The sequence below is a fragment of the Octopus sinensis genome, linkage group LG15, assembly GCF_006345805.1.
Source record: "Octopus sinensis linkage group LG15, ASM634580v1, whole genome shotgun sequence".
Lineage (NCBI taxonomy): Eukaryota > Metazoa > Mollusca > Cephalopoda > Octopoda > Octopodidae > Octopus > Octopus sinensis.
In genome coordinates, this window is record NC_043011.1 from 50713103 (window position 1) to 50719667 (window position 6565).

Sequence of the window (6565 nt, forward strand, 5' to 3'; positions counted from 1 at the left end):
TATATATATATATATATATATATATATTTATCCATGTATATGAATACACATACAGAAAAGGGGGAGCTGTAGATCAATGCTTGTGGTATCAATCAATCAATCAATCTATCTATTACTGTGTATATAGAACTGCTGTTATAATTCTATGAACACCTATGAGTGTATATACACAGTATAAACAAAAACAATAAAGAAACAATGTTAGGTTGTTATCACAGGATATTTTTGGTAGAAAATGTTAAAACTTCTCTCAGACTTAATCTGACACACTTTCAGAAATTTTTCTCTTTTAATATCGATCCTGTGCATTAGTCCTGCTATGACAAATTATAATGTATCATAATTAATATAATTATATTATAACAATATAGGGCGGAATTATATGTGTTGTGTAATTCTGGGTAAAGTTTAAGGTTTATTAAAGTCTTTATGTCGATGGCAGAGTTTCTAACGCCATAGAAACTTCAGAAACTTTAAACTCCACCAATAAATACAAGTTTTTCCTACTCAAGCCCACCACCAGTTTCACTTGATTTTAGTATTTTGACCCATATATGTGTGTGTGCAAATATATGTATATGCATGTAAATATCCATCATTTTTTGGATTTAGTCAACGTTCTATATCGCTCTAAACCTAGTTTATGGAGCACTCTTGTGGATTTCTGCGTTAAGATGTAGTTTAACGTTATATATATATATATATATATGTGAATTTTATTCAGGTGTTTTATATGAGTGTGTGTACAAATGTATACGTGTTTGCATAGATATACACACACGCACACACACACATACATATATATATATATATATATATATTGTAACTCTTTTTCCCTAGGGACATGCTTATAAATAAAATCTAATATCCAAACTCCCGAATTTTTTACATTTCGCTGCATAGGTATAAAGCCCCCACATATTTGTCATGACAGATAAAACGGGTCTTGTTTGGTCCTAATATATTGTTCATTATTTATAAGTCAAATTATTCACAGATCCCTGAGGTAGACTGGATTGACACAAAGTCGGACTCATTTTAATAATGATTTTTAATTTAGGCATAATGCCAGCATCTTTTTTTTTTTTCTATTAGGAAAGAGGATTAATCGATTCTATCTGGTACTTCGTTTTATCGACCCCGATGAAAAAAAGTTGAACTCAAGGGATTTGAGTGATTTTGTTAGCTCGCCACCTTTAATCCACATGAATGTTTCCTTTAACTGGATTTGAACTCTGGATTATTTCATGGGTGGAAGGGAGGGAGAAAAGACATAACGATATTTTTTTACTACGAGGGACAAATGAGTTATTGTGATGTTCATGCCTTTCCCAGAAGCTATTGCATTGTTTTACAGCGTTAGTATCATTACCTTGGCCTAGGACCTTCTAAGAAGGTAACGGGTATATAACTAAAAGTACAGACTGCAGTCAGTTACTGGTACCAATTTTATCGACCCGCGAGGAATGAATGAAATGCAAAAACCCGTTCATTTCTAAGACATCAGAACTAAGATTTATAGGGATGATGAAATGATTAAAGTTTATGCGTTATTCAATAGACGTTGATTAACCCTAATCTAGTAGACCTGTGATCCTAGTAGACTGGTGAGGTACAGTCTCTGACAAGAAATTTAGGTTACGTCTCCTCCGGTCGAGGTTACCGTCACCCTTACCTCCCATTAGTTATCGAGGCCCCCCCGAAATGGGTCACGGGTGCAGCCTTTCATCCCTCAATGAGTAATAAATATAAAAAGCATTCCAGTTGTGATCATCCCTTTCATCTCGAAGGGCTTTGTAAGACTGTGATTTAATGTCGTTTGCTTAAGACAATAAGGTTTCGCTCTTATTTTTAGCAGTACGAGTGGCCACATGGCTCGCGTCTCGTATGTGAAGAGAAATAGTTTAGCTGTATTATTAACCAAGATCAAGCTAATCCTTGATTAAAGACATTTCAACTATGACTATCACATCTTTTTAGGAGCATGTTGAGTACTACTTTACACTGCCTTTACGTAATTAGAGGGAGATTTGGCTGATATTTCTAGCAAGTCGAACGTCTTCATTCCTCACGTACACGAATTGTGTAACTCGGAGTAATGGTTAATGAAGTTTTCAGTTTATAATAAAGATGATAAAACCCGTACAGTATGTAAAGTATTATTCATCCGTGTTCGCAAAATTCCTTGTGCAATTCTTTCAACATCTTGTTCATTACATCGTAAACTTATGAGCCAGTTTCAATCCCTAGGCTTTCGTCAAACGAAACATTGCCACCACTTGACATGTCGGTGTATATATATATATATACACTCACGCAGAATGCCAGTAAGTCATTAGGATGTGCTATATCTCTTTCGTAACTAAGTAGAAATTATTTCATTAACTCCCTCATTTCACGTCTCGGATGAGCAGCGTGACACTGATCGATAATCAAGAGAGGAGAATACATAAGGTAAAATGGCTTGGATTTATTCCTTCCGCATGATTGATAATTATAAATAAGTATAGATGAAAACATATTTTTTAATGTTTCATATAATTGCAAGCGGAGAGACTAGGAAGGAGCAAGATGAAGTTGTTATCTCTGTTAAGCGGGGTGCCCCATGGCCAGTGGAGCACTTACCGGACGTTAAAAGATTTTTAGTTATTTAGTTTATATTTAGTTTATTGTCAGTGTCAGCCAATCGGATTTGAACTGGCTTTCCCGCCCTACACAGTTTCAGTGCAGACGGTGGAGGCCTCTGCTTTGCTGCGGCTCACTGTGGTTTTTCTCTCTTTAAAGAGTATATACATACACATATATATATACCATGGTCGGAGGAGGAAGCCAGTATAAATACAATATAGAGCCAACTCAAGTGAGTAATCATATATACACATATACATGCATACGTATATATATATGTAATACATGCAAACATGTATGTTTATACAGATGATATGTAGATATATGTCTATAGTCTTAACCTTATGTCGCTACTTTTTAATCACCATCATAGACACACAGACATGTTCATGCGCGTCATATTCACATCATTACTGATGTAAATTATTAAATCTTTTTATTTTACAGCTTGTTATTAAATTACATATTTCTTGAAAATTAATTCAATTTTTAAAGTGATCGCTGTAATATCTATTAGATGGGTGTACACAGCATATACTTATTTTAAATATATTTTATATATTAAATATACATCTAAATTTTTAATATTTCTTGCCAATATAATCAGCAGGTTTCACAATTATCTCCCCTTAGTCTTTGTTGCCATCGCTCCCTCCCCTTTCCACTCTTTATCTCCTACCATGTCTATATCACATCACTTTTCTTCCCCCTCTGTATGTAATCCCTTTAACCCTCCTCTTACTTAATCTAATCTTATCTTTCTTCACATATTTCTTTTCGACCTCTTCGCATTCCTCCCACTTTAATTAACAGTTTCTATCTTTCTAATTGCTCCCCACTTCTAAAACTATCCTCCCAATTTTCCCTCTTTTTAATTCCCTCGTCTTTATTTCTCTCTTGCAACTTAATTTTATTAATGCCTCTTATGTACTCTCTATTCAGTTTACTATTTTTTGAAACTTTCTTTTGATTTTCAAATCATATCTTTCCAATTTTTTAAAATCAATACTTAGCACTTTTTTATATGAAGAACATAAAACTGATTTTCGTTTCGTTTCCCAAGCACAGCGTTTTTTATTTTATACGTGCCCTCATGTTTACACAATTCACGCTGTCGGTATATATTACATTATATTTTTGTAGTAAATGCGTGACATTTTTAGTTATATATTTGATTTATTTCCTGTAGATGTATTAAATATTTCTCTTATTTTTTTTGGTATTGAATATCGGTTAGAATAAGGACATGGTAAAACGTGGCCCTAGTTAGTGTAAACGAAACGAAGAGCTATTTTTACCCCCCCCTCTTCTCCGCTTTCACTATTCATTTCATTTAAATTCTTTACTTTTCACTCCCTCTCCTCACATTCGCTCATTTCTTTGAGTTAGTTCTTTTCTCTCTCGTCTAACTTCATTAAAAAATTTAAAATCCCAGTTTATTAAAAATTCTTTTATCCACTCTTTATCAAATCCATTCAATAGCTTTCCAGATCCTACGAAACTGCTGTCATGGCGATGCCGGCACACCGAGGCCGACATTTGGAAAGCAGAGGAAACGAACAGCTTTTATTTTCTTGTTTTGAAAATCGACCACCTCGGTGTTTGTTTTTGTATTTTAACCGCGTAAATTTAAAATAACAACAAACCTATGTCCTGAAACTAGAATGTTGAAAAAAGACTAAGCTAATCGATTATTAACAGATATAAAAGATTTCATTTCAAATCAACACTTTATTTGTAGAATTTATTTGTTAATAATAATAAGTTAAAGTTTAAATCTTTAAAAAAGTTTGATTTTTTTTTAAAATTTAAATTCTCAATTTCCCGTTTTGTATTTATTGACTGACATAAGTTTTCAATTTTTCACAGTTAAAACCACCAAATGTCCGTTCTCTTTCTCTCTGATCGCTCGCTTGAAGTGAATCAAAGCAATGCAAACCAACCAGCCTGTCAGCTTTCAGCCCAACCGACAAAAACATGGTCGCCATGTCTGAATTACTGTAGTTTGTATGTTTGCTTCTCCAATGGAGGAAGGAAATGTGGTAGCCGCCATATTCTTTGCTTAAACTCACCTCTCACTACAATCTTCATTTGCTTTTCCCTCTACTTCCCCCTCTCTTCATTTGCTTTTCCCTCTACTTCACCCTCTCTTCATTTGCTTTTCCCTCTATTTCACCCTCCCTTCATTTGCTTTTCCCTCTATTTCACCCTCATTTCATTTGCTTTTCCCTCTATTTCACCCTCCCTTCATCTGCTTTTCCCTCTATTTCACCCTCTCTTCATTTGCCTTTCCCTCTATTTCACCCTCTCTTCATTTGCTTTTCCCTCTATTTCACCCTCTCTTCATTTGCTTTTCCCTCTATTTCACCCTCTCTTCATTTGCTTTTCCCTCTATTTCACCCTCCCTCTCTCTCTCGCTCATTTACTTGTCTTTCATTCTAACGTTTACCCTTCCTCCTCACACCCTCTCTAATTTGCTTCTCTCTCTCTGTTGTTATTACATATACTCTTCCTGCTACTCCGTCTGCGCTATTACTTCTTTTCTCTCGTTACTTCTTACCCCTCCTACTCTCATTCATTAGCTTATTTCTTCTACTCTCCTTTCTTACCCCCCCGCTTAATAATCGTTTTCTTTCTGTTTTGTCTTTCCTCCTCTTTTTTTCTTCAACTTTTATACCCTCCCCCCACCTTTTCTTTTACTCATTCCTCGTTTACCCTTTCTATATTTCTCCTCCCCTTACTCTCTTAATCCCTCTATTTGTGTCCTCTCTTTCTCTCTTCAACCAACATGGCTACTGATTACTCTCTCTCTTTCTCCCACCTCTCTCTCTTTGTAGTACAAAGGAATTGAGCGACAATGCTTCTTTTCAAAGGGCAAAATTAGAAAAGGAAAAAAAAAAAAAATGTAGCATTGTATTAAATTGTAGACTCACTAGTTTTTATGGGAGAAAGAATAACAACGACAATAATAATCATGATCATTAACTATCTTAGCGTTAAGATGGAACGGGGTCTAGCTAGGTTTGTCTTGAAATTGTTTAACCCCAAGTCAGTTCTGATGGAGCTGACCGTATGATCAAAGGAGCAAAAGTATTCCAGACTTGCTATCTCAATGTGTCCTTCCACGTTTTAAAGACACTATGGTTTTTATGGAGTGGGAGAGATTTGGTTCCTATTTCTAGCGGTTCTAAACTGATCACTTTGAGCAGGCATGGACAACCACTTTTGAGAAGCGGGTCTCCATGAGACAGTTTCATATTCTGGCGGGCCACACACTACTGAAAAATTCAAGGTAATTTTTCGGTAGGCGTACCACTCAGAAAGACACTCGGGCCGCAGGTTGACCATCATGAGTGACTTAGAGGTTACTAAGTTGATGGAAAGTTGCGAAGTTTACGACCACCCCACCCTCTCTTTATGTCTTTAAATGTTTCTATGGAAAAAGATAATTTCCTCATATAATGACAGCAAAGATCAACTACCTATTCGAGTTTTAACTATATTAAATTGAGTGTTATCTAGTCTTCTCCCCTCCTCTCTAATTAGTTTATGTTAACAATTTAATTGTAATTGCTCCACTACTTCTGATTCGCATTTTTTGATATTTAGTTGTATCAACTATATTTTTTTCGTTGACTTAGTTCTATTTTGTGTGTGTGTGTATATATATATATATATATATATATATATATATATATATATATATACCAATAAAGGACTGAACACGAAAAAGTGGACAGTCAACATGCTAGATATAGACGTCAAATCGCCATTCTCCACAAAAGATTATGTTCTCAGATCAAACTCAACACCAACCAATTAATTTTAATTAATTATATATATATATATATATATATTATAAAGGAAATTGGGCGGCCATCAATAAATTTGGTAGTAATATCTGTGCCAAAATTTGAAACTAATATTTCGAATCTAC

The 6565-nt window shown here is 34.7% G+C and overlaps 1 protein-coding gene across 6 annotated transcripts in view; it reads left to right on the top strand.

Moving 5' to 3' along the window:
• The first annotated feature begins 2707 nt into the window (after window positions 1-2707).
• Window positions 2708-6565, top strand: part of LOC115219644 (histone-lysine N-methyltransferase NSD2) — a 141246-nt gene continuing 137388 nt past the window's right edge. For 5 of the 6 annotated variants that reach the window (XM_036509695.1, XM_029789809.2, XM_029789814.2 and 2 more), the window contains exon 1: window positions 2708-2860. The gene's annotated coding sequence lies outside the window, so the exon portion shown is untranslated. Of the gene's footprint in view, window positions 2861-4497; window positions 4636-6565 lie in introns of all 6 variants that reach the window. The other variant, XM_029789810.2, reaches the window with a different exon arrangement.